This window comes from Capricornis sumatraensis, chromosome 3, assembly GCF_032405125.1.
Source record: "Capricornis sumatraensis isolate serow.1 chromosome 3, serow.2, whole genome shotgun sequence".
NCBI lineage: Eukaryota > Metazoa > Chordata > Mammalia > Artiodactyla > Bovidae > Capricornis > Capricornis sumatraensis.
The window spans coordinates 133340214-133367630 of NC_091071.1; the positions used below are offsets into that span (position 1 = coordinate 133340214).

General features: G+C 41.4%; 1 protein-coding gene across 4 annotated transcripts in view; it reads left to right on the forward strand.

The window, feature by feature from the left end:
* SPATS2L (spermatogenesis associated serine rich 2 like) overlaps nucleotides 1–27417 on the forward strand; it is a 184026-nt gene that overhangs the window by 17601 nt on the left and 139008 nt on the right. For 3 of the 4 annotated variants that reach the window (XM_068967263.1, XM_068967268.1, XM_068967267.1), the window contains exon 2: nucleotides 6255–6303. The gene's annotated coding sequence lies outside the window, so the exon portion shown is untranslated. Of the gene's footprint in view, nucleotides 1–6254; nucleotides 6304–12644; nucleotides 12704–27417 lie in introns of those variants that run through there. The other variant, XM_068967266.1, reaches the window with a different exon arrangement.

Consider the following 27417-nt stretch of genomic DNA (forward strand, 5'->3'; position numbering starts at 1 on the left):
CACACACTTTTCTGAAGTCTCCCGTGGTTCCCCTGCAGCCCTGGTAATGTTGGCAGCGGCTCAGAAACTGCTTCTGTGTCTGGCTGCCAGAGAGTCCATCTCACCCGTGGGGCTGCACTTACTCCCTTTCCCTGGGATGTTTCGGGCTAACCTCCCTGCCCTTTTCTTGCCTCCCGGCTGGTCGTGGTGACCCTTTCAGTCTTTTAGAAGGACAGGATTGGTTCATTGGCCACCAGTTTGAGCTCACCTGAATGTGTTTCAGGTCCATAATGACTGAAGTGTCTCTGTGGCATTCCTCAGGGATGGGGGGCAGGGGAGTGGTGTGAGCCAACTGCTAGGTGTTTTATACCAACCCCATGAACACTTGGTGGTAGAAGGACTTGCTACCCGGGAATGGCTAACCCTGCTTGCTGTACTATCTTGAATTGGTTTTGAAATTTTGGTTCTCCTATGCGTGTGCCTGCTAAGTTGCTTCAGTCATGTCCGACTCTTTGCAAACCTATGGACTGTAGCCCACCAGTCTCCTCTGTCCATGGGATTCTCCAGGCAGGAATACTGGAGTGGGTTGCCGTGCCCTCCTCCAGGGGATCTTCCCGACCCAGGGGTCTAAACTGCATCTCTTCTGTCTGCTGCATTGGCAGGTGGGCTCTTTACCACCAGGGCCACCTGGGAAGCCGTTTCTCCTTTTATACAGGAAACTATTCTGAATTTCCCTTATTTGCTTTGCTAGTGCATTTCATTCATCTCATTTCTTCATCAGCTATTTCTTGAGTGTCTGCTCTGTACTGGGTACTCTGAGAGGAACAGAAAGAAATCAAACATTGAAAAGGAGAGAACAGTTCACACCTCAGGTAGAAAGCAAAATATGTCTCCAGGGTTGAGAGAAAGGGAGAAGTTAAGTACGTAATGATTTTTTTTTTTTGAGCTGTATTTTCTATAATAAATTGTGCTACATAAAAATCTATACCAGTGTTCATTTATGTAACAAATCCAATTATAATATGAAAATTCCTCTTATCTGTGACTGAAGCCAACATCATTAGAACACAATTTCAATGCAGAAGAAGACTTTGGACAGTCCCTTGGAATGAGTTGAAATGGGACTTGACCTCTGTATCAAGCCTTTCCTCTATATTGTTCATTTCCACGTGTCAACATATACTTGATTTGATAGTAAAGCCAGTTCAATCAATATTTCTTGCTCTAGTGAAGGTATAGCAACATATATCCAAGAGCAGCATATCCCTACCAGCCTTATTTTGTTCAGTTTAGTTCAGTGTCTCAGTCGTGTCCAACTCTTTGCGACCCCATGGACTACAGCATGCCAGGCTTCCCTGTCCATCACCACCCACCAGAACTTGCTCAAACACGTGTCCTTTGAGTCGCTGATGCCTTTCAACCATCTTGTCCTCTGTCATCCCCTTCTCCTCCTGCCTTCAGTCTTTCCCAGCATCAGGATCTTTTCCAATGGGTCAGTTCTTCACATCAGGTGGCCAAAGTATTGGACAGCTTCAGCATCAGTCCTTCCAAAGAATATTCAGGACTGATTTCTTTTAGGATCGACTGGTTTGATCTCCTTGCTGTCCAAGGGACTCTCAAGAGTCTTCTCCAACACCACAGTTCAAAAGCATCAATTCTTTGGCACTCAGCTTTCTTTATAGTCCAACTCTTACATCCATACATGACTACTGGCAAAACAGCTTTGAATAGATGGAACTTTGTCAGCAAAGTAATATCTCTGCTTTTTAATATGCTGTCTAAGTTGGTCATAGCTTTTCTTCCAAGGAGCAAACATCTTTTAATTTCATGGCTACAGTCACCATCTGCAGTAAGTTTGGAGCCCAAGAAAATAAAGCCTGCCACTGTTTCCATTGTTTCCCCATCTATTTGCCATGAAGTGATGGGATCAGCTGCCATGATCTTAGTTTTTTAAATGTTGAATTTTAAGCTAACTTTTTCACTCTCCTCTTTCACTTTCATCAAGAGGTTCTTTAGTTCTTAGCTTTCTGCTATAAGGGTGGTGTCACTTGCATATCTGAGGTTATTGATATTTATCCCGGCAATCTTGATTCCCTCTTGTGCTTCCTCCAGCCCAGAGTTTCTCATGATGTACTCTGCATATAAGTTAAATAAGCAGGGTGATAATATACAGCCTTGACATACGCTTTCCCCTATTTCAAACCAGTCTATTGTTCCATGTCTGGTTCTAACTGTTACTTCTTGACCTGCATACAGATTTCTCAGGAGGCAGATAAGGTGTTCTGGAATTCCCATCTCTTTCAGAATTTTCCAGTTTGTTGTAATCCACACAGTCAAATGCTTTGGGGTAGTCAGTAAAGCAGAAGTAGATATCTTTCTGGAACTCTCTTGCTTTTTTGATGATCCAACAGATGTTGGCAATTTGATGTCTGGCTCCTCTGCCTTTTCTAAATCCATCTTGAACATATGGAAGTTCACGGTTCATGTACTGTTGAAGCCTGACTTGGGAGAATTTTGAGCATGACTTTGTTAGCATGTGAGATGAGTGCAATTGCATGGTAGTTTGAGCATTCTTTGGCATTGCCTTTCTTTGGGATTGGAATGAATACTGACCTTTTCCAGTCCCGTGGCCACTGCTGAGTTTTCCAAATTTGCTGGCATATTGAATGCGGCACTTTCACAGCATCATCTTTCAGGATCAAATAGCTCAACTGGAATTCTACCACCTCCACTAGCTTTTTTCATAGTGATGCTTCCAAAAGCCCATTTGACTTCTTTTGTTAAGTGCATATATTTTATCATAAACCTACTTGACTGAACTACTTTCACATGAATAGGTTGAAAATAATCCACAAATCTACCATTTAAAAAAAAACATAGAAAATTTCTGATCTTGTCCCTCATTCTTCATTTAAGCAATCCCAAATTTATTTAGCTCAATTTCATTATAAGGAATGACAATATGGATAAGATCTTAATTGTGATAGCTATGATTTATTTCTCTTTGCTCTAAAGGGTTCACCTGAACACACTGTCCCATCTTCCGTCCCAGTCAGAGGATTTCTGAACATACCCACAAAGTGGCAAATACTAGTGAACCCAAGAGTCTCAGATTGTAGGAATCTAATCATCGTGATGGATGGGAGAGTAAGGTGAAAGCCTCTTACTGACTCTTTCTTGGAACTTTTAATTGTTAGAAGCTTTCTGAAAATTACCTATTAAAACTTAAGTGTTTCCGTAAACAAATGCCCTGAAGCATCAATATAAACATCATCAAATGTATTTACTGTTTTTGGAAAATTGAGCTTCTCTTGCCTGTACTGTGAATAGAAGAGTGACTGTCATTTCTTGGGCTCCTACTCTGTGCTAAGCACTTACAGTATCTCATCTCTCATAGTTAAAATGATGCTTTAATGCATGTATTGTTATTTCCATTTCAGGTTCAGTTTCAACTCCTGAATAACTTACCTGAGGGCATCAAGCTAGAACGGGTATAAGCAGGGATTTGAACCCTAGTTAGTCTGATTCCAAACCCTTATTCCAAACCCTTTTCACTTTTTTCAACAGGTGTCTTGAGAATGAAAACAAATATTTTTTTAATTGTTAAAGTTACATATGCTCATTATAGGAAGCTTGGAAAGCAGACAAAATGATAAGAAAAAAAATCACTCATAATTCTTCACCCCAAGGATAATCAGTACTAAATTTTATTTTTCTTTCTAAGCTAAAGAAAGCTATAATTTATATATCTTAGAGAATATTGTTCTTCAGACTTGTCATCCTTGAAGTGTATTCATGTTCTCGAACAACAGTTGCCATTGCTTAAAGCATTTTTAGAACCTTTTTCAGAGCCAATTTAGGTACTAAATTCTCTGTAGATTCCCATGCACTGGGTACTTTGGTAGAGACATAGCAAAGATAGTGTATCCATGCCCTAAATACTTGTCAGAATAATACATTTTATGTTCTACCTTTTGTGCCTTCTAAAATTATATGCTGCAAATATTTGACCATCCTGTAAAGAATACCATCATTACCCTCTCTAAGAACCATAAACATCTTCTGCCACTTCTGTTGTGGTAGGAGATGGTGTTTACCAAAATGCTACTTCCTCCCATGTCAAAGATTGATGGACATTTTGGGTTATATTTAAAAGTCTTTATTAAAAATTAAATCTATAAATGTTTACTATCTCATTTGACAACTCATGTTATTTATTACAGAATCCACACAACAATCATTGCCTTTTGTGGTACATAAAGAAAATCAAAGAATTGTTTTTGTCAAAAGTTTGAAAAAGCACATTTTAAAATCAATTTCTTTTTAATGGAAGTGTTATACTCACTGAATGATTTCCCTCCAAGGAGCTTCTGTAAAAGCAAATATATCTTAAGTGTGATGAACTGATCTTTAAATAAAGTCGGTAGCATCTTGTGTCAAAGTAAATGTTTCTCAAAGAAGCAGGCACGCATGAGCACAGACACACACATACGTAAAAGAAAAGATTGCTATCGAAATGACCGTTGGTATACTTTATTAAAGTGAAGAAAGTCAAGTAGTTGAAGAAGAAAGTCAAGTGCCAGCTGAGTTCTCATCTCTTTGGTTTATTGTACACAACACTGTTGCTTTCAGAAAACAAACCTAACCCTCAACTCAAGCATCTCCCTTATTGTCTGGTTTCTGCCGTTTTTTTCGCATTCTTATCTACCCCATCGGCTTAGCACAGCACCTTCTTTCCAGACTGCTGGGCACCTGGGACACCAGGACCCTGGGTCCTAAGACTGGCTCAGAGTTCTTCGGGGCCCCACCCCAAATGGGGGCCCACCGGGCATGCGCAGTTGTCCTAAGGGCTGCGCTCTTCCCTGGTTTTCCGATTGCCAGGATTTCCTGAGACTTCATCAAGCTCTCAGAGCTCATCACAGAGTGTAGGCTTTGTCTTGTGTTGATATCCCGGACACATTCATAGCATTGTGTCTGGCATTGTGTTCACTCAGCGTGTTAGCAAAATGAAGGGTTACAATATATTCTCTCAGAAATGAACTGTTGGAAGGATAAATTAGTCCGATTGAAAGAGAGTCAGAATAGAATTGTGGATTAGAATCTCAGAGCTTAAAAGAGCCTCTCAGTCAGTCCTCTCACTTAAAGATGAAACCCGGAGCAGTCAGCTGACTTGGAGAAGGTCACCCAGAGAGTTGGCGCCAAGCCAGGCCCAGCATCCGGCGTCCTGAGGTCTTGTCCCGTCCTTCCCGGCTCTCGCTCCTGTCATCTTTCCCTGGTTGTTTCAGGGAGGTTGAGCTGACTTTGCAGGATCAGTGACCAGAGCTTTTGAAGCCCCACGCGGAGCTTAACAGAGCAACGGATGCAGAGGGATTCTCAGGGAAGGCTTGGAGAGATTGTGGACTTAGTGAGTGTTTGCCTGGTTGACTAACCGGCCCAGCAGCTGTCTCTAATGCCTAAGTGGTTACTAGCTGGGCTTGTATGGATATTACAGGCTATCTTTTGGAAAGGAGACTATCATAGAAACAATAATAACTAACATCTATTTGTGATAAATTAGGCAGGATATCCCTGTGGTTTCGAGTCCAGGCCCTGTGGTCAGATGGTCACAGAATCCCAGCTCCATCACTTGTCCTGTATATTTTTATGAGACAGGTGCTTTCAACTTTCATTGCCTCATTTCCTTTATCTGCACAATGCCAGTGGCAAAAGTGGTTATCTCAAGAGTATTGGCTTCCCTGGTGCCTCAGAAGGTAAAGGACCTGCCTGCATTGCAGGAGACCCAGGTTTGATCCCTGGGCTGGGAAGATCTCCTAGAGGAGGGCATGGCAACCTACTCCAGTATTCTTGCTTGGAGAATCCCATGGACAGAGGGCCCTGGCAGGCTACAGTCCATAGAGTGGCAAAGAGTTAGACACCAATGAGCGACTGACAATTTCAGTTTCTTTCAGAGCATTGTAGACTTAACTCATGGAAGCCCTGGAACAATACCAAGCAATAAATGGTAGCTATTGTTATTATTAAAATATCACTGCTGTGAGTAGTAAATTCATTGCACAAATTATATACTATCTGGTCTTGCCAACATCTCTGTGAGGAAGCTGCTATTATTATCCTCCATTTTACAGTTGAGTAGACTGAGGCACAGAGAGGTACCCCACCCACACAGTTTTAAGTCTCGGGTAACACAGCCTGAGCTTGGGTGTGAGTGTGAGGAAGATGAGCAGTGTGGCTTTGAAACCTGAGATCTGATTTCCCAAATTTCTTTTTTCCCCCAGAGCACTCCAGACCCTGGCCACTTTCAGGACTATCTCCGTGGATTCCCAGGTAAGCAGAGGTGCTCCCTCCCTTCTGTGTCGTCCTCCTGCCCACATGGCCGGCTGCCTCTGCACCTGTCGCTGATTCCCAGGGGTTTTGTCATAGGCTGTCAATCTTCCAGGGTTTTAGCCCCAGAGCGCTTATATACATAAGGGTTCACAAGCTGAAGGGCCAAGTTGCTGGTGCTGGGGTGGGAAGTGGGACGTGGGGGAGAGGAACAGAGGACCGGAAGCACTGCTGCCTCACCCACGGGCACCTTTTCCACCCACCTCACTGTTTCTGTAGTGTAGTTTCATGCACGTAAAATACTTCAACGTACCAGGGGAAAAAGTCTTTTATAGAGATCCTTGTGTTGTAGAAAGGAATTATGGGTAAGAGTGGCAGGCTCTGGAGCCAGACTACTTGGTTTCCCCTCCTTGCGCTGATAACCATATTTGGTGTTGTTGAAAAGCTTGGTTCCGTGAATCTAGAAGTCTGGTTTGCAGTCTTCAGTGTTAACTCAGTGTTGACTTGGAGTGGAAGGACACAGCCTTTTGAGCCAGACAACCTGGCTTGGCATCCTGCTTCTGCTGCCTAGTAACTGTAGTGTCTCTGCATGTCCCTGGCTTCTCTGAGCCTCAATTTCCTCCTCTCTAATATGGAGCTAATTATACCCATCTCTGCAAGAGTTGCTGGGATTTTTCTAGCTCATGTGTGTAAAGTGGACTGCATAAGATTGACATTCAATTCAATGGCAATTATTATTCTTAGTTATTGATATTTGAATGGGCTCATCACAAGTATTTTCTGGAGGGGAAAGTATGTATTTTTTTTTTTAATTCCTCATACTTTCCCTGAAATATTTTCATTTTCTCCACCAGCAGTCTTGCTTGTTTAAAGTAATTTGCTTAGCAAGCCATATATTCGTTGTGAAAAGATCATCTCTGATAGAACCTGTCAAATGATTATAAATTCCAAATTGAAGTAGTCCAAAATAAAGAGGTCTTATTGCATCTGAATGTTTCCATGAATATTTAAGCTTGATTCTTTTTCTAAAACCCTGAAACTTCAGGAGTAAGATGACTATAACTTTTTGGAAAAGAGTCACTAACATTGGTGGGAGTTGGTTGTTTTCCATTAATGGAATACAATATTTTACTTCCTCATATCTGAAATCTGAATCACCATAAAACATTTTCTTTATTGTGTTCAAAGGGAATTATTATGGAAACTACTGACTGATTTTTCTCTCTCCCTCTCTGTGTCACACACACACACACACACACACACACACACACACATACACACACACTTCAGTTGTTCTTTCCCTTAGGCAACTGAAGAGTTACTATGTAAATTCTGGCAGCCTTCTCCCCATCAGACAAGCAAGGGCACAATCAATTCCTGTTTTCTTGGAACATACCAAATAATCAGAAACTGATTATTCTGCTTGAAGGCAACAAGCAGCTTGATGGAAAGATGTACCAATTGAAAACAATTCTGATCATATTTTTGTCAGGAGAATGAGATGCCTCCAGCTGTCTGTCACTAATTATATTAGAGGTAGGAAGCAGGAATGTTTTGGCCTGCAAAAGATCACTCTAGTCTCCTGTTGGAACACTAGTTTTACTGGCTGCTTATCCCAGAACAGTGACATTGGGCGTCCATTCTGTAACTCATCTTGCCAATTGGTCATAGTCTGAAACATGTCACATGAGCACACTTAAGGAATTTTCTAATTATAGTTCAAAGGCTTTACTTTTATCTTTTTATGTTCATTCTACAGACATCACTGATGGAAATGATTTCTCCCTCAGCCTAATCCTATTGCCGGCAGTTACAAAAGAACAGAGAGATGGCAAATGAAACCCACAGTAACTGAAGAGGTGTCCGAATTCAATTAGGAAGCGACCTCTCCCATGTGGATGCATAAGCCATATAAATCCATTTTAATTGTGATCTGTGGTACTTATCTGGTCATGTTTATTTTGGATGCAAGTGCCAAAGCTGGATTTAGACCAGAACTCCAGATCTTCAAGCTCTAATGACTAATTTGGGTATCCATTGAATCCCTTAATTCATTTCTTAATTAGTTCTCCCAGAATTAGAGTTGCTTGGTTATAATCATTTTCACAAAATTTTCCAATAAAAACAAGCGTACATAGATTTTTTTTTACCCCCTATGGTTCACACATTTGCTTATGGTCTTAAAGAATTGTTCTTGTTGTTATCAAAATTATAACAATGACGATAACAAAACTAACATGTTGCCGGGCAGTAGAATATGAACTGAGGCACCAGGACCTGGTTTTGATTCCCAGCTCAACTATTTACAGCCATGGGATCTGGGCCAAGTTACTTTCCCTGTATTTCAGTTTCCTTTTGTAAATGAGAGGAATAATAGTACCTACCTCATAGGGTTGTTTTAAGGATTGAAAAGGCATTGCAGGTATGAACTAACATGCAGACGGTCCTTGGCACTATGATAGATGCTACTTATTATGTTTATTGTTGATAAGACAGTAGGAGACTGATGAGCAGTTTGCTGGCGCCGCAATATTATCATGCAAGTTTGTCCCATTTATGTCATCCATTTGGGGATCACTCATGATGGTAATGATACATTGGGGACTCTGAGCTTGGAATTAATCTCTGTTGTTTGTATTTGTACACCTCAGTTTAGCTTAGGATTAACATTTCTGGCTTTCCATGCTTGATCAATATGAAACATTTTGGTGTAAAATTGCTTTAAAATGTGAATGAACATTTTGTTTTCTCAGTAGGCACAATCCTAGTCCTCATTAAAATGAAAAATGCAATTATGATATGTAAAAAATATATGTGGTGGGGAGAGGAGGCTTGGGGGAATTGACTTCAGTAAATTCATTGGAAACTTTCAAACTATTTTTTAACAGAGTTAAATGCATTTAATGTCTTAGTTCAAATTTAATCAGTGTGCAGGAGTAAAAGTCTAGGGAAAGATAAATCTAGTAATTTAATGAGCTTTCCTCATGGCTACATAAGAGTTTATTTTAAAATTGATTGCCAAGTGATTCACTAGAATTACCTTTCTTAAGTTTTTTTCCTCCCAGAAACTAAGGTTGGTCCAGCAGTTCTACTCTCATGCACACATAGGTATGCACTTATGTGTATATGCTAGAGAAATGTGCAGTCGCATATATCCAGAGATGTGTAAGTTGTTCTTAGCAACATTACTTATATTCATCTCAACTTAGAAACACAGAATAGCCATCAGTTGTAGAACAGATGAATAAACTGTGCTGTAATAATAAGAAGTTATGATTTCTATAATTGTAGGGTGGACTATTATACAGCAATGAAAAAAACTTGGAGCTACACACAATAACAGGGATACATCCTAAGACATAATGTTGAAAGAAAGAAGATACAGAAGACTACGTAGCAATCTTATTTCATTTGTGCAAAGTGTGAATACAGACAAAAACTACACTCTGTTGCTAAGGGGTATGGACAAAAGTGACTGGGAATTTACTGCTGAACAAATCCCTTCTAAAGGAGGGTGTGCTGGGGAAGACAGAAGAGCTGTGGGACTCCTGTGAGTCCTGGCAATGTTCTGGTTTTTGACTGGAGCTTGTAGGTGCATGGGCTTCCCGGGTGGCTCAGTAGTAAAGAATTTCCCTGACAGTGTAGGAGACACAGGAGACACAGGTTCAATCCCTGGATCAGGAAGATTCCCTTGGAGGAGGAAATGGCAACCCACTCCAGTATCCTCACCTGGAGAAGTCCATGGACAGAGGAACCTGGCAGGCTACAGTCCATAGGGTCACAAAGACTCAGACACATCTGAGTGGCTGAGCATACGCACATAGTTGCATGGGTAAAACAGTGTATTATAATATATATATATATATATGAAAGTGAAAGTAAAGTCGTTCAGTCGCGTCTGACTCTTTGCGACCCCATGGCCTGTAGCCTACCAGGCTTCTCGGTCCATGGGATTTTCCAGACAAGAATACTGGAGTGGATTACCATTTCCTTCTCCAGGAGATCTTCCCGACCCAGCGACTGAACCTGGGTCTCCTGCATTGTAGGCAGACACTTTACTATCGGAACCACCAGGGAACATTATATATATAGCATATATATATTAATGTTAATTATATTTATATTAATTACATTAATGTTTTATCTGCTTTTCTGGTTGTGGGTTAGAGTTCATAATTTTAAAAGTTTTTTAAAAAGGCAGAATAAACTCTCCAACCCAGGTTGGTTCATCCTTGTCCTGATAGTTTTAGGCCAAGAGATTCCTGTGGTTATAAGTGGCTCTAGAAGTAAACTACTGCCTCCCTGCCTGGCAAAGTGGTCTCTAACATAGAATATGCACCCCAGGGAGCTCTTGAGAAGATCCATTTGGTTGAGAAGGAAATTGATTAGAACTTGCATTTACTTTCATCTCATTATCATGAAGCATTATGATAACAGGTAACTGTATTGACACTGGCATCCTTGCTGAGTCCACGTGTCAGATGTTCGAGTATCACCTGGAGGGAGGGAGGTAAGACCTCCTCTTCACAGTGGCTTCCCCTCTGGCTCATCTGCCTTGGTTATTTTATGGAATATATCATACCTGGTCACCTGGATTTACAAATTCAATGTTTTACTTTTAACAAACCCTCACAAACTGTCTTAAATAGAGTCTGCAAAGAATTCCCATAAATTGAAGATAATTTTAATGTTGCACGCAAGAAAATGGCAAAGTTTAAAATGAACTTTGTTGGCCCCGCTATGAGGTAATGACTGTGATCAGTCGAATCAGATCTGGCAAGAAGCTGGCCACCAAAATTCTAAATTATCTGAAAGATGTATAGATTTACATCCACTGTGGTTAGTTAATCTTGAACCTTGTCCTGAGTATGTTGTTTTGAGACATCATAGTTAGCAAAATAGTACATCAATTCTGTCATTCTTTTCTATTTTAATCATGTTTTATAAGATATATAACATGTTAGTACAATAACATATATATATGAATTGTAAACAAGGAAATTTTTTTGTTCCAACATCTTGGATGAAAATACCTTGGACTTCACTGCCATGAAGTTCAAAGGCGACTCCTTGCCAACTGTTAAAATGTGTAGAACAGAGTAAACTTGCTATCCATATCAAAAAGATGCACTTCTTAGCCTTAATTTTTTTAATTGATAAATACCAACAGTAAAGCAAGGGTTTATATATTTTACTTTAGTAAGACTTTCCCCAAGCTCTTGGCTTGCAGTTGGGTAGGAGAAAAGGAAAAAAGATATATACTCAGAATGGCTCTGTTTTTCTGTTTTGTTTACATTCCCTGTAAGATTCCTTTATGATTACATCTATGCATACCCACCAAGGTGCAGTGGACAGGGTGCTTGACCAGCGGTCAGGAGACCTGATTCTGAGCCTGGTTCTGCCAGTAGCCAGCAGCCAGGCCACAGCACAGAGGCAGGATCCTCCCTGAGCTGTCTTTGCCTTTTCTCTATCATGAGGGTTGTGATAGCAACCCTCTCCTGACCTGGCACAGGGATCACATATGAGAGCCTCTTTAAAATGGAGTTTCCTTCAAACAGAAGGAATTATGGTCCTGTCCCTTCTATTTCGGGCTTTCCAGGTAGTGCTAGCAGTAAAGAACCTGCCTGCCAGTGCAGGAGATGCAGGAGACACGGGTTTGATCCCTGGATAGGGAAGATCCCTTGGAGGAGGGCATGGCAACCCACTCCAGTATTCTTGCCTGAAAAATCCCATGGACAGAGGCGCCTGGTGGGCTTTGGTCCAAAGGGTCACAAAGAGTTGGATGCTGAACATGCACCTGTACTCACAAAATTGAAGGGATGGTGGAAACTACTGCACAAAGGGCCACCACCAGGGAAGGCTTTGCAGTCTTAGCATAGGACTTTGTGGCCTCTCCTCTAAGGCATTGCTGTCAGTATGATGGATCGCCGATGACTTCTGCCCTCTGGGGTTCATGGTTCCAAATCTGAGGCTCCATGAAGGGGAAATCTAATTTATCCAACTTAGGTTGATGAATCGCCTTTTGACCAGTCAGCCTCAGGTGAGGAGATGAGGTCACAGAGGATGGACAAGATTCCTTGGGTCTCTGGCTCTGCATGTCTGGGTCCTCTCAGAACATCAGGCAAACCTGTGAGCTTCTGCCTGCCATTGGTATTAATGTTTCCATAGTTGCTAGTGACTCAACTCTCTTTAAGGGATTTGAATAAAAAGAATCAAAGAAATATTAATACAAGTATGGAAGTATATACAAGTGTTTTTTTCAATAAATGTCCATGGACCTAATTGAGCCTGGGCTTCTCATATATTTCTTGAGGTGAACGCTGGACTTGAAATCACTTTCATTAGATGCTGAAGATTCTCTGAAGGTCCCAGGGGGTCCTCCTGCCCAGGCCACTTCTCTAAGGTTTGACTCCATTTCTACCTTTAGCTACTGGTTTACCTCTTGTTAGAAGAAAGTGAAGTTGCTCAGTCGTGTCCGACTCTTTGAGACCCCATGGGCTGTAGCCTACCAGGCTCCTCTGTCCATGGAATTTTCCAGGCAGTAGTATTGGAGTGGATTGCCATTTCCTTCTCCAGGGGATCTTCCCAACCCAGGGATCGAACCTGGGTCTCCTGCATTGTAGACAGACGCTTTACCATCTAAGCCACGAGGGAAGTCTTTCTTGTTAGAAAGAAGGTATTAAATCAATTTTAGCGTTCCTAATGCTGATGCTCTTCTCACTGACAGCTTGACTTGCCCTAAAATTTTATGGAATGTGGAAAGAAGGTAAGAGAGTTGCAGAGTCTGTGTACCACAGGCAAGTCATCATACCAATCTTGTGAGCCTATCAAAGTATATTTGAATATATCACAGCCATTCCTAGACAGACATAAATAGCTGTCTCACACCCTCACACCAAAAGGGTATTCAATGCTTACCATTTGTTCTGTCAGGGCTCAAGCAGATAAGTGCAATATTCCAATAATGGAAAAGATGAAAATGTTTATATCCCTGAGAAATAAATTTGATATGCTATCAAATATTGCCCTGGCAAGTCCTAAATGGATATTGTCCCCTTAGGAACATTCACTATATAGCTATAAAGAGAGCAGAAATTCTTTGTTTTTTAAGCATATTGACTTAATGTAATGATCAAATTTTAGGTTGTTAACACGCAGTTAAATTTTTTAAATCAAAAGACAAGTTCCTTCTTAGAGAAAGAGTACCACTGAAGAAAGAGATGTGATAAAAACAATCATTATTTTACCCAGTCCCCATTTTCCCAAGTTGCTGAGTTATAACATAGTCTATGATTTTACTTTTTAAACCAGCTCAGATTACCAACCCAGTGTCTCACACTGGTTAGCTTATAAGGACGATATATTATTCATCAGATTTTAAATGCTGACCCATGAAATGCTAAAATTGTATTGGCAGCTGTTGTCCAAAGGTTTGCAGATGTCCTGACTAATGCTTTGAAAGTCCAGCATTAGCAATAAATCACAGCATACATAATTTTTCAATAAAGTAATGGAAAGGATTTTGTATTCTAGGTCCTCTAAGCTTTGGTATTTGGAAGTTACTTATATGGGAAATTAAAAGGGTAAAATGTTCTCGGGCTTTAACTCTTGAATTTGGGGCCAGCACAGTCAATAGCTAAAGCATCTTCGTAGCTTTATTCTCCTAACCCTGAGATCTCTTGGCTCTGAGAACTGACAAAGTTGCCAAATATAGGCCTGATTGCATTCCTAGCTACTGAGAAAAAAAAATTCAAAAGAATTTTCCTTTTCTTTCAAAGAAATACCTTGAGCATTAACATTTTCTGGAATCGCAGAATTGTTTATAAGACTTTTGCAGAGGTTTCTGAAAAGAGAGCTTGAAGAGCCAATTAAGAAGCGTGCGCTGCTCACCTAGAGTAACAAAGAGTTAGGGAAAGGAAACCAACAAGTGAAAAGAGATGTGGCTTTGTCCTCTCAGCTTGCTCTCTGATTAATGAGCTGATGTTCTCTTTTCTTCTTCTCTCTCTATGTTCTACTCAAAGATGTAGCAAAATAGTGCATGATATATTCAGCTAGCCCCATGATAGACCACCAGCTGAGTGGTCTGAGTAAGTTCTGTTCTCTAGTATTTCCAGTGCTGTGACCACTACTTGATACCTAAGAAATGTTCAATTAGTATTTGTTGAATGAAGGAATGTATTCAGGCAGGTCTGTCTATGATCTGTAAATTGGTGATTTGTATATTGGGCCAGACATCCTGGAATGTGAAGTCAAGTGGGCCTTAGGAAGTATCACTATAAATAAAGCTAATGGAGCTGATGGAATTCCAGTTCAGCTGTTTCAAATCCTAAAAGATGATGCTGTGAAAGTGCTGCACTCAATATGCCAGCAAATTTGGAAAACTCAGCAGTGGCCACAGGACTGGAAAAGGTCAGTTTTCATTCCAATCCCAAAGAAAGGCAATGCCAAAGAATTCTCAAACTACCGCACAATTGCACTCATTTCACATGCTAGTAAAGTAATGCTCAAAATTCTCCAAGCCAGGCTTTAGCAATACATGAACCGTGAACTTCCAGTTTTGTTCAAGCTGGTTTTAGAAAAGGCAGAGGAACCGGAGATCAAATTGCCAACATATGCTGGATCATCGAAAAAGCAAGAGAGTTCCAGAAAAAAACATCTATTTCTGCTTTATTGACTATGCCAAAGCCTTTGACTGTGTGGATCACAAGAAACTGTGGAAAATTCTGAAAGAGATGGGAATACCAGACCACCTGACCTGCCTCTTGAGAAACCTGTATGCAGGTCAGGAAGCAACAGTTAGAACTGGACATGCAACAACAGACTGGTTCCAAATAGGAAAAGGAGTACGTCAAGGCTGTATATTGTCACCCTGCTTATTTAACTTCTATGCAGAGTACATCATGAGAAACACTGGGCTGGATGAAGCACAAGCTGGGATCAAGATTGCCAGGAGAAATATCAATAATATCAGATTTACAGATGATACCACCTTTATGGCAGAAAGTGAAGAAGAACTAAAGAGCCTCTTGATGAGAGTGAAAGAGGAGAGTGGAAAAGTTGGCTTAAAACTCAACATTCAGAAAACTAAGATCATGATATCCGGTCCCATCACTTCATGGCAAATAAATGGGGAAACAGTGGAAACAGTGTCAGACTTCATTTTGGGGGGCTCCAAAATCACTGCAGATGGTGACTGCAGCCATGAAATTAAAAGACACTTACTCCTTGGAAGAAAAGTTATGACCAACCTAGACAGCATATTAAAAAACAGAGATATTACTTTGTCAACAAAGGTCTGTCTAGTCAAGGCTATGGTTTTTCCAGTAGTCATGTATGCATGTAAGAGTTGGACCATCAAGAAAGCTGAGTGCCAAAGAATTGATGCATTTGAACTGTAGTATTGGTGTTGGAGAAGACTCTTGAGAGTCCCTTGGGCTGCAAGGAGATCCAACCAGTCCATCCTAAAGGAAATCAGTCCTGGGTGTTCATTGGAAGGACTGATGTTGAAGCTGAAATTCCAATATTTCGGCCACCGGATGTGAAGAGCTGACTCATTTGAAAAGACTCTGATGTTGGGAAGGATTGAAGGCTGGAGGAGAAGAGGACGACAGAGGATGAGATGGTTAGATGGCATCACCGACTCAATGGACATGAGTTTGGGTAAACTCTGGGGGCTGGTGATGGACAGGGAGGCCTGGTGAGCTGCAGTTCATGGGGTCGCAAAGAATAAGACACAACTGAGCGACTAACTGATACTGAACTGATACTGATATTGGGCCAGGTATACTCAGAGCTTCCCAGGTGGCACTAGTGGCAAAGAACCCACCTGCCAATGCAGGAGACATAAGAGATCCAGGTTTGATCCTGGGGTTTGTAAGATCTCCTGGAGGAGGGCATGGAAACCCAGTCTAGTATTCTGCCCTGGAGAATCCCATGGACAGAGGGAGTCTAGTGGGCTGCAATCCATAGGATCGCACAGAGCCAGACACAACTGAAGCGACTTAGCATGCACATACTCTAGGCCAGATTAATTCTGATCAAGGACTCAATATCTAAATTTCGTACAGTGTGATTTTCCAATATGATGGAGAATTAAGGGCTTGAAGAAACCAACACTTGGAACAACCCGAATACTCAGGAATATAGAAAGGACTGATACAACCTGCCAGGAGGCTTAACTCTAGAAGTTAGCATATCCAGCTATCGCAGCTTTTCTTAATGTAAATACATTTGCAGAGTTCTTACCATACTGACGGTATCAGTTTCAACTGTATAGAATCTTGCTTTTAACACATCAGTTGGCAAGCACCCAGTGCCAAGGCCAAGGGTTAGCCCTCTGCTTCACTTCCCTTCTCCAAGCTGCAACTTCTCTTGCAGAGCCAGGCAGCTGTCTCCCAAATGTACGCTGTCAGTAACATAGGAAACCAGATGACCCAAAGAGGGTAAATCAGCACAAATTTATTGTCAGAGCTGAGAGAAAGAACCTCAGAGTGAATGCTCTGCTGGCTGTGGGTCAGAAGTGTTATCTTTGTGTCTCAAGGACAGAACGTTTAATAAAGATTGGGTACAAAATACACATCACCCTCCAGGCATGCTCAACTGTGTCAACCGGAAAACCATTCCTCAGGATTTACAATTTCCTCTTTTTCCTAAATTAAAAAATGCTAATGTGAACTCTTGACTCTCAACAGCACATGTTATTATTGTATATAGGGCAAAAAGTAAATAAGACACTTGCCTAATGACATAACAGTTCATTTTAACTCAGCAAGCTGAAAGTAATTTTAGCTTGTTTTCTTTTTTTCCATGCTTCTTTATGGAAATAGGCCACAATCATTTTTATTCCACCATTCTTCATTACCTTATGGCATGCTTCCTGTTTATGCTATTAAGAGCTGTTTTTAAAGACCCTTGAGGGATATCCTTTAACACATTCTTTTTAAAAATAATTATTCATCTGTAGTACTGCTTCAGAATGTCTGAGGGTTTGGAAATATAGAAACTTCTTAATGAGATATGCTTAATGGCCTGTGCAGAGTATTGCAATATTTACACCTAGTTCAGTTAATGTAAATTATATTTAATTAGTCATTCTGGGAAAATAGTAGATATTTTAGAATAGATGCAGTACCTAAAACTCACCATTTGCCTGTTATGTATAGTGAGTATGTGCATGCTCAGTCATGTCCAACTCTTGGCAACTCCGTGGACTGTAGCCCACCAGGCTCCTCTGTCCATGAACATTTCCAGGGAAGAGTACTGGAGTGGGCTGCCATTTCCTTCTCCAGGCATTATGTACAGTACTTTAGATAAAATTCTGTGTGTAATATTTATAGATTAAAAAAAAAAGTATTTGCAGTGGTATAAAGCAGTGCTTAGGGACTCATAATAATATGAAGAACATGTCTTGTTAGGGTATGAAAAACATCCACGTGGTCCAGACTTCTACAAAAAAATTCTTTATAAACTTTAAAGTGTGATATGAATGTTATCGTTATCTTTACACTTGTGACACGCAGGACTTCTGAGCTGAATGATAGTCCATAACTTGTGTTTTAATGCTGAATATGTTCCTGTTTCAAGTGAAATTTCCTTTTTCACATATAACTCTTGTGTCAGAGACTCCCTGAGTTCCTTAATTGGGTTCCTTCACACAGCACTTGACTTTTGAACACTCCAGACTACACTTGTGCTGGGAGGAGCAGGTTTCACATGATGGTTTGGAAGGCGGTGTGATTTCTAGGAAGAAATCTCGACTTGCATCACAGCTGCGCTCTACAGATGATGGCTAAGAGCCCCACCATGGCCATTTCCCAGTCCCGCTAGAAGTCTACCTGAAGAGGATTGAGAAGTCACTCATTCGTGGCCGTATACGACCCACCTTAGGGTCCTCTGATCCTACTTTTCCAGCCCTTCTCTTCCAGGATGCTCTCTGCTGCTTCGGCATCTCCAGCAGGCTATTCTAGCCATATGTTGTTTTTTCCCCGTGTCTTGGATGTCTTGGGCACTCTGTCTGTCCTCCCAGCACCACTTCTCTGCACTCCAGCCTCCTTTGGGGTCTTCAGAGCTGCAAGAACCTGGAAGCAAGAAAGTGTGTGCTGGTGCTATTCCTCTGCCCTCTTCCTGGGTGAGATTGCTCTTGTCCTTAGCACTCCAGCGTTGCCAGCTGCCTCTTTGTCATCCTGTCTTGCCCCAAGCTCCAGTGGAGTGGGTGCAGGGGAGTGCTGGGGGTGAGGGGTGCCCGCCCAGAGAAGTGCTTCATTGTCCACACCCAGGGCCAGGCCATGGGAAACAGACTCCCAGACAGTCACCATGGGCTGCACAAATATTACTTCCATTTAACTTGACCTTTCATTGTGCTCTGAAATGACTGAAAATACTTAAATGGCATACAGTAATTTTCTGGAAACAAAAATAAATGGGGTTCTTTTAAGAAGCCACACTTGAACTTTTGCCCTTTCCTTCCTTTTCGAGTCATATCCAGTTCAAGGTTGCCTTAATTTAGCATGTCTTTTCCTTTGGTGAGAAATTGCTAATTTCTCTACTGATAAAATGATGAATCATAGAAGCGGTGTAATTGCTAAAGATAAGGATACCTCATCTAGCCTTAAACCCCTTAGCTCTGGGAATTGAGTCTTGTGAACAATTCTTAAGTGCTAACTGTGTGCCAGACACCTGCAGACTGACTAATTCTATAACCTCTTTAATGTACTAATTCAACTATTGCTCACAACGTCCTTGTGAGGTGGGTAGTATCGTTATTTGTCTGTGTTCTAGGATGTAGACTTCGAAGCACAGTGAAAGTAAGTTAGTTGCCCGAGTTCACATGGTTCACAGTGATCAGGGCCTGGACTTGAACCTGGGGGGGGTCTGCCTCGGTGCCCACATTCTCAACTACTGAACTAGCTGCTTAAGTGCCACAAGTACATCATGTAACCCCTGGGAGCCTGATTCCTCATCTCTGAAGTGGGACTAGTGACATCTACCTTACTAACTTGTGGGGAGGATCAAATGAAATAATCATTTGAAAGGGCCCAGTGGATTGTGAAACACTAAAGCTTCGGGGTTAAGTCTGGGCTAACTGTCAATATGATATTTTCTAATAGGTGGATTTTAGTGATTGAATCTGGTCCACGCTCCCTGGATGTCCTATTAAAATGCTGAGTGTTTGTCTTGAGGTTTTTTGTTTTTGTGTGAAATTTCAGAAAACCTTAGATCTCACAATGAAAATGATCCTTGTATTCCTCAATGGTGGCAGTTGGGAGTGTTTAGAGCAGGGGTCCCCAAACTCTAGGATCTAATGCCTGATGATCTGAGATGGAGCTGATGTAATAATAATAGAAGTAAAGCTCACGATAAATGTAATGTGTTTGAATTATCCCCAAACCATCCCCCCCGCCCACCCCCAACTTCCCATCAATCTGTGGAAAAGTCGTCTTCCATGTAACTGGTCACTGGTGCAGAAAAGATTGGTGACCACTGATTTTAGAGCACAGGCAAAACTCAGCGTTATGCTTTTAATATGCCAAGTACATTCAGTAATACTTGTTCCCTTTAACCCCTTTAACATTAATGTAGCACTTAACACCCCTCGCTTTTTTCCTAAAGCATGCAAAATTAATTTTCTTCTAAGTCTTCTGTTTACCTCATACCAAGTACGTGTCATAAAGGGTGCTGCAGTGTATAGCGCGGGGTCTGGGACCGTGTCTTTCCAGCATGCGGCCCTGACACAGGAGATACCAGACAAGGTTTAGGCTGGTGGAAGACAGATGGACACTGAGTCTCAAGAGGAGGATTGAGAAAGACCATGTGCTAAAAACCCCATGTTTCAAAGCACAGGACAGGAGACCAAAGCCAGACCCTTAAGAGGTCTGACCAGTGGTGCTAGAAGGGTGGCAGGGCCTGGGAAGAAACATAAAGTACAGACTCAGAAGAACAAACCAAGCAGGAGATGGAGGTTTCCTGCAACTGGTCTGGGGGAGATGGAGGCTTCTGCCTTCCCCATGATGCCCAGCTGGCTTTCCCTGCCCTCAGGCCGCCTATGCGTTTTAGTTTTCCGGTCTCACAATGTTCTCACAAGTCAGTGTCGGATATCTGCATTCTTGGGAGAAGTGAATATGCAAAGGCCTAACTTTGGGTGATGTTGGAGCTTTCACGCATCCTAGAAATGGAGTTCTTCCTGGTTTTTTAATGAGACTGGCATTTTATACCTAGGGCATGCTGTTTCGAGAGGCTTCCCGACAGGAGTCATGATCATAATGAGTTATTTTTTCCTCTTCTCTGGACAAGAACAATATCCTTGCCATTCAATTTTCAAATATAGCAAGTAGTCATGATAGAAGAATATCCTTATGTTAAGAAAGGGGTTGGCAGCCTCGTGATGTGAAATGTCCAATTTAGAAGATACATTTAAAAAGAAAAGCTGCCTTAAGTCCTTTTTTGGAATCAGGTGGAATAAAAATGAGTAAATAAAAAAGTTAAAGTACAACACATGGTCTGACAACACATTCTGCTTCCTCTCTTTAGTCTTGCAGATACTTGTTGATTTTGCCTGAACTTCAAGCATCATTTTTATCATTTCATTAAACTGTCAGACTCCAAACTGGTTCTGGCATCTAACTGGGAGCATAACTTGGATGATACATTTTCTAGCTGATGCATATAATCGGCACTCTACAAGAATGTTGTCAGAGACTAAGTATCTAGAATCTCTTTAAGAATATTGGCATGTAAAAAGAGTACTTAATACGGGAGGGAGGAAAAGCATCAAATTCCAAAGAAAAAGTCGAAATGGAATGTATAAGTCGGGTATATAGAGAGCTTCTAGTGAAAAGCTTATCTAATTGATTAAGGTATTTGCAGTAACAAACATCAGAATTATAGATAAAAGCACATCTATTACACTTAACCAGCCCACACCTATAAGATTTCTCTTCATGGAGTGCTGAACTGATCAGAATACTAGATATGCATGTAACTCAAGTAAATTAAAGTGTTGACTCAATTTGTAGTAGCAATTTTGTTGTTGTTAAGTTGCTAAGTCATGTCTGACTCTTTGCAATCCCATCAACTGCAATACACCAGGCTCCCCTGTCCTTCATATCTCCCAGGGTTTGCTCGAATTCATGTCCATTGAGTTGGTGATATTATCTAATCATCTCATCCTCTGCCACCGCCTTCTCCTTTTGCCTTCAATCTTTCCCAGAATCAGGGTCTTTTCCAGTGAGTCAGCTCTTCGCATCAGGTGGCCAGAATGTTGGAGCTTCAGCTTTAGCATCAGTCCTTCCAGTGAATATTCATGGTGATTTCCATTAAGTTTGACTGGTTTGATCTCTTTGCTGTCCAAGGGACTCTTAAGAGTTTTCTCCAACACCACAGTTTGAAAGCATCAATTCTTCAGCATTCAGCCTTCTTTATGGTCCAACTCTCATATCCATACATGACTACTGGAAAAACCATGCTGCTGCTAAGTCGCTTCAGTTGTGTCTGACTCTTAGCGACCCCATGGACTGCAGCCTACCAGGCTCCTCCGTCCCTGGGATTTTCCAGGCAAGAGTACTGGAGTGGGGTGCCATTGCCTTCTCCAATGCATGAAAGTGAAAAGTGAAAGTGAAGTTGCTCAGTTGTGTCTGACTCTAGCAACTCCATTGACTGCAGCCTGCCAGGCTCCTCTGTCCCTTGGATTTTCCAGGCAAGAGTACTGGAGTGGGGTGCCATTGCCTTCTCCGGAAAAACCATATCTTTGACTATATGGACCTTTGTAGGCAGTATGTATTTTTAAAAGATCTTTTAAAATGTGTTCACTGTTTTGTAACAGAAATTTTATTTCTAGAAATGTATGCTAAGGAAATAATCAAAGATATGTGCAACTGTTTTGGCCACAAAGGTGTTAATCACATCATTGCTTATAAAAGGGTAAATAGGAAATTGCTTACATATACCACAATAACAGATTAGTTGTATATATTAATATGTATATATATTATGTTATAGTGAACTACTGTTCAGCTACTCTAATGATTTAGACAAATATGGATAATGAAAAGATGTTCATCATATATTGTTAAGTGATGAAATCCTATTATTAAAAAAAAGACATTCCCTTCTCCAGGGGATCTTCCTGACCCAGGGATCGAACCCTGGTCTCCTGCATTACAGGTAGATTCTTCACCATCTGAGCTACCAGGGAAGCCCCCATTAAAAAAGCAAAAATTCTTTAAAAAAATCCCTCCAAGTATGCCCAGAATGATCACATTTTTGCTAATATATGGATATATTCTTAGAAAATGATCTGGAAATATATTTGAGGGTTTTAAAAGAGATTCTCTGGGTAGTAAGATCCATGAGCATTTCACATGTTTTTCTGTGTTTTTTCTGTCTTTAATTTCCTGCTCTAAACATATATTGCTTTTCTAATAAGAGAGAACCAACAAAGTTTATTTTTAATTGAAAAAAGGAAAATATATGAGTCAAACCACATGATCCAGATGGATCCTAGAGACCTCGTGGTATTTTTCAGTGGAATATATTTGTAAACATTCTTCAGCTGAAAATGCCATGATTCGAGACCAGTAACTGCTCTCTCCTACACTTGATTTAGCAGAGCTTATTAGTTTTCTTCTTAATCTCTGCAGAATGAAGGAACTCAACTTATTAGATTATCTCTGGGGTTTCTTCCTACTCCCAAATGCTAGGTCTATCCTTTATTCAGAGAACTGCTGCGCTAATTACAAGCTGCCATATGATGAAGGTGTATGAATAAGTATTCATCTTATCATTCGTAGTACATTCAAACCAACCCACTCTGAAAGACTGTCCTTGAATCTGTCCTCTGATACTTTGGAGAGAGAGACCTCCAAATGATCTAGTTTTTCCATCACATGTTGATTACCCTCGTTTTGAGTGTTTGGGGAGAACTTGTGTATGATGAGGGTCACATAACAGAGCATATAACGCGACTGCTCCAGTGTTTTGGGGGAACGTCAGCAGCAGGTGGGAAGCAGTTGAAGGAGACAGTGACTAAGAACTCACTTCCACTAGAAAATAAAAGCCCCGCCAGCTGTTAACCCTGACAGCCTCCTCCTTTGTTATTAAGGAGAGCTCTGTCTGTCCTCGGCCAGGTTTAGCTCAGTGAGGCACGATGTTGTACATTTTTTCTCATTAATCAGTCTGGGTAGATGTCACGGTGTTACAATCAGTCCCTCCTACCCGTAAACATACAATTTCAGAATGAGTTCACAATCAACATAGAGGTAAATTACAGTACACATCTGGCAGGCTGACTTCCTAATTCTGTAACTCCTGAATGGAAGTTGGAAAGAATATTGTGCCACGAGTTAGGAAAGAAACCTGACTCGGCCATGAACTTGTAGAACCTTGGAGGTTTTTTTTTTTAGGTCCAAGTTTTTCTCCTCTCTAAAGTGAGAGGGTTGAATTCAGTGGTTTTCAAGCTTCCTTGAAGCTCTAAAATTATATGAAAATGATCTACAAAGGCCATTTATTGTTGCCTACATGACTCTAGACCGAAAGCAGGGTGTCTGTTAACAATTCGGCTCTTATCTCTCTTGGTGCAACAAACCCTGTTTTCTTGTTTATGTTCCTTTTCTTGTGCTACACTAAATAATTTCCATCTCATTTTAGCATGCTCTATATTTGATGTATGATGTGTCTTTGTGACTAGTGAAAAAAAAATTCTTAATAGCAGCTGCTTCTCTAGTTTTTAAAGCTATGCCCTGAGAACTAAGTGAGAGCTAAATGTCAATTCAAAGATTCCTATATTTGTATCATTTCTAACCTAACCTATAGAAGTCTAAGGCAAATCTGAAACAGAAAAATTCCTCCCTTAAGACAGTGAACTCATAAATATGTAGTATGATTTGTCCCTATAATTTAGAAGAAATTAGGATATTTAACATTTTTAGCAACATTTTTTTCACTGTATACACTGAATATGCAAAATTGAGCTGCTGCTCATGCTTGCTGATCCTGCATTTTTAATTGTAGATAGCATATTTTAAAATTGAGTAATTATTTCAAATGAATCTACTGTAAAAGGAGAATCAGGTTACCCTAACGAAAGATTTTATGAATCAAACATTTGGGTGTTTTTACTTAATTTCTCATTTGTAGACTCCTGGTAGCTCAGATGGTAAAGAATTTGTCTGCAGTGCAGGAGACCCGGGTTCGATCCCTGGGTCGGGAAAATCCCCTGGAGAAGGAAAGGCTACCCACTCCAGTATTCTTGCCTGGAGAATTCCATGGACAGAGGAATATGGACCCTACAGTCCATAGGGTCACAAAGAGTCAGACGTGATTGAGCAACTAACACTTTAACATATATAGGATATCTGTTTTCTGTAGTAAGCACAGGAAACCCAACCGAAACAGGCCACAGTGGAGACTACTTATTGCCCACCCAGTGCCCATTCTTTCTTTCTTCCTTAGTAGCCCACTCTGGTTTTATTCAAGGGGAAAGACTACATTTCCCAGCCTCCCTTGCAGTTAGAGGGTAGCCAATGGGGAAATTGTTAGTTGGGACTTTCAGGAAACCTCTTTGGCAGGAGTTGACTGGGATGTGTATTTCTTGACTCTGCTTCCTCTGTGTTTTCCTGTGGACTCTCCTTTCCGAGCTCCATGTGTGCACAGTGCGGCTGAGGACGCTTTGTTGTTGTTGCTGTGCTCAGTCGTATCTGACTCTTTGTGACCCAATGGACTGTGGCTCCTCTGTCCATGGGCTTCTCCAGGCAAGAATGCTGGAGTGGGTTGCCATTTCTTCCTCCAGGGGATCTTCCCTACCCAGGGATTGAACCCATGTCTCCTTCATCTCCTGTATTGGCAGGTGGCCTCCCCACTGCACAGTGTGAGTCCCATCACTTTCTTCTACTAAAGCCTAGCAGAAAGTCCAATTCCCCAGTAGCTCAAGCAAAACCCTGAACTGGCTTCTTCTTGACTTGATTCCTCAGTTGGAGTTGTGTTGAACCCATAACTGAGACATACAGAATGACTTGCTGATGGATTCATCGGCACTCCCAGGAGAAGTGGGAAGGGATAGATACTGGATGATGACCAAACCACACGTACCTCCTGCACCAAATTTTCCGCTTTCTTTTCTGAGTTATAGTCTCTAGTATTGAGTAGACGATCATTTGGTTTGCAGAGTTACACTCAATAATGATTTGGTCTTTGGATTCGTTTTGTTAAAGAAATTGAAGGCCATACAATAAATCTAGATTAAATATCAAAATATATGTTTTTCAGTTTTCCAGATTAACATCTTGCAATAAGCCGTATAACTTCCCTTTTTCATCACCGCCCTATTTATGGCCTTCTAAAAGGATAGAGATCAAAGTTTGCCAAAAAAAAAATTTTTTTTTTAGACCCCCAAATAACTATGTTTCCAACATAGCTTGTTGATGCAGCCGAGGACATTGTCTCCAAACATGAAGTTATATAACGAGTTACAGCTAAATCAAATTTAAAATGACTTGTGATAAACCCTGAAAAAGTGGTACTTTAAAATAGTAATGTCAGCAAGCTGCCTATTATGTCACCATAATTCCAGTGCTCTGAGTTTAGGTGGAGGAGTCACTGGGCAATGACAGCAAACACCGTGGGCTGCTGTTTTGTAGGAGTGACCACGTAGATGTGATCTGGAAGTGGTTTACTGCAGTCGCATGATGGAACACAGCACACCACAAGATAGATGACTGTGGCCACGGTTCTGAAAATGTTCAGATGGCTTTCAATTAGTTTTGGGCAAGGCTGCTTCTTGCAGAAGCCAGTATTGATTTTTCAGAATGCCCCCATTCTGAGGGAGAAGGAAGGCCTGATCATGTCCATCCTTTGAAGCTGCAGGAAAGTATCACTGGAGTGTGGGCTGTAGAAAGCTTTCTTGCAGTGGCCGGGGGACCGGCTATCTGGGCTGAAGATAGTAGGAACGAGAGTGTGGCCCCTGTGATTTAGAGATTTAGGTTTGACACTGGCTCTTCCACACGTACTTAAGCTCTTGGAGCCTCGATTTCATCATTTGTAAGATGGGAGTATTTGAGAATCTACTGAGAGAAGGTGTTTACATGGTTCTAGCCCAGTGCCTCAGACCTATCCTCCTTGCTCAGTAAACATTAACTACTTTTTTGTTTTCAGAGTTGTCCCTTGAAAAGAGGGACGAGTGCTGAAGTTTTCACTCTTTTCTTCTGAGTTTCATTAAGAAAAAAAAGCAAGTGTGACAGTAAGGCAGCTGAGTTTGGGTCTGCTCCACATGACGATGCTTTTACTTTGTTATATGGAAAAAATAGAGAGTGGATACGGGCATATTGTAGGTGTTTTAGAGTCCTGTCCTGTACTTCTGATGCACGTTGGTTGCAAATAGCCTTTTTGGAAGGAGTGTGTCATTGGATTGTATCCAGGAATGACAACCACCTGCTGTGGGAGCTGCAAGGACCTGAGAAGTCAGTGAAGCCTCCGGCTGCCTGGTATCTTGTCGGGGACCCCTGAGACTCTATCTGTCTGTCATTTTGCATCTGCTGGGGAGAGTGAGCATCTCAGAGTAACAGGACCCTAGGAATGTAACCCTTCATTGTACAATGAAGGGAAGTTCCAATGAGGGAACTGCAGCCTGGAAAGAGAAAGTAACTCAGAGGCCACACACAGAGTCAGTGTCGCAGGAAGGACTTTAAACCTGAGGTTCCTGATGCCCAGCTAAAGGATGGCAGTAGTCCCTAGACTCCTGGGTATCCTCAAAACCACTCTTTCTGTTTTTTTTTCTAATTGCTGGTCTCATCCAACAACTGAAGGACAGGAACTCATTCCTTTCGGCAAGTTCAGTTTGTTAGAAGCCACCTTACTCCCTCCCAGAATGTCAACATCTGTAGGACTTCCTATTGTGGCCACGTCATCTCCCACAAACGGAACCTACAGCTCCTACCTAGGGGGTCTAAGAGTAGCCCCCATGCCCACTGTTGAATGGAAGGCCTCACAGTTACTGTCCAGACAGCCCCCTATTTCCAGCATGGTGCCCCATACTGTCTTCTTCTAATGTCTGGACTCCGGCTCCTTGGGTTCAGTTTCTCTAGAGAATAAACCTCCATGTCCCACAGGGCTGGGGAGGGATGGCTGCTG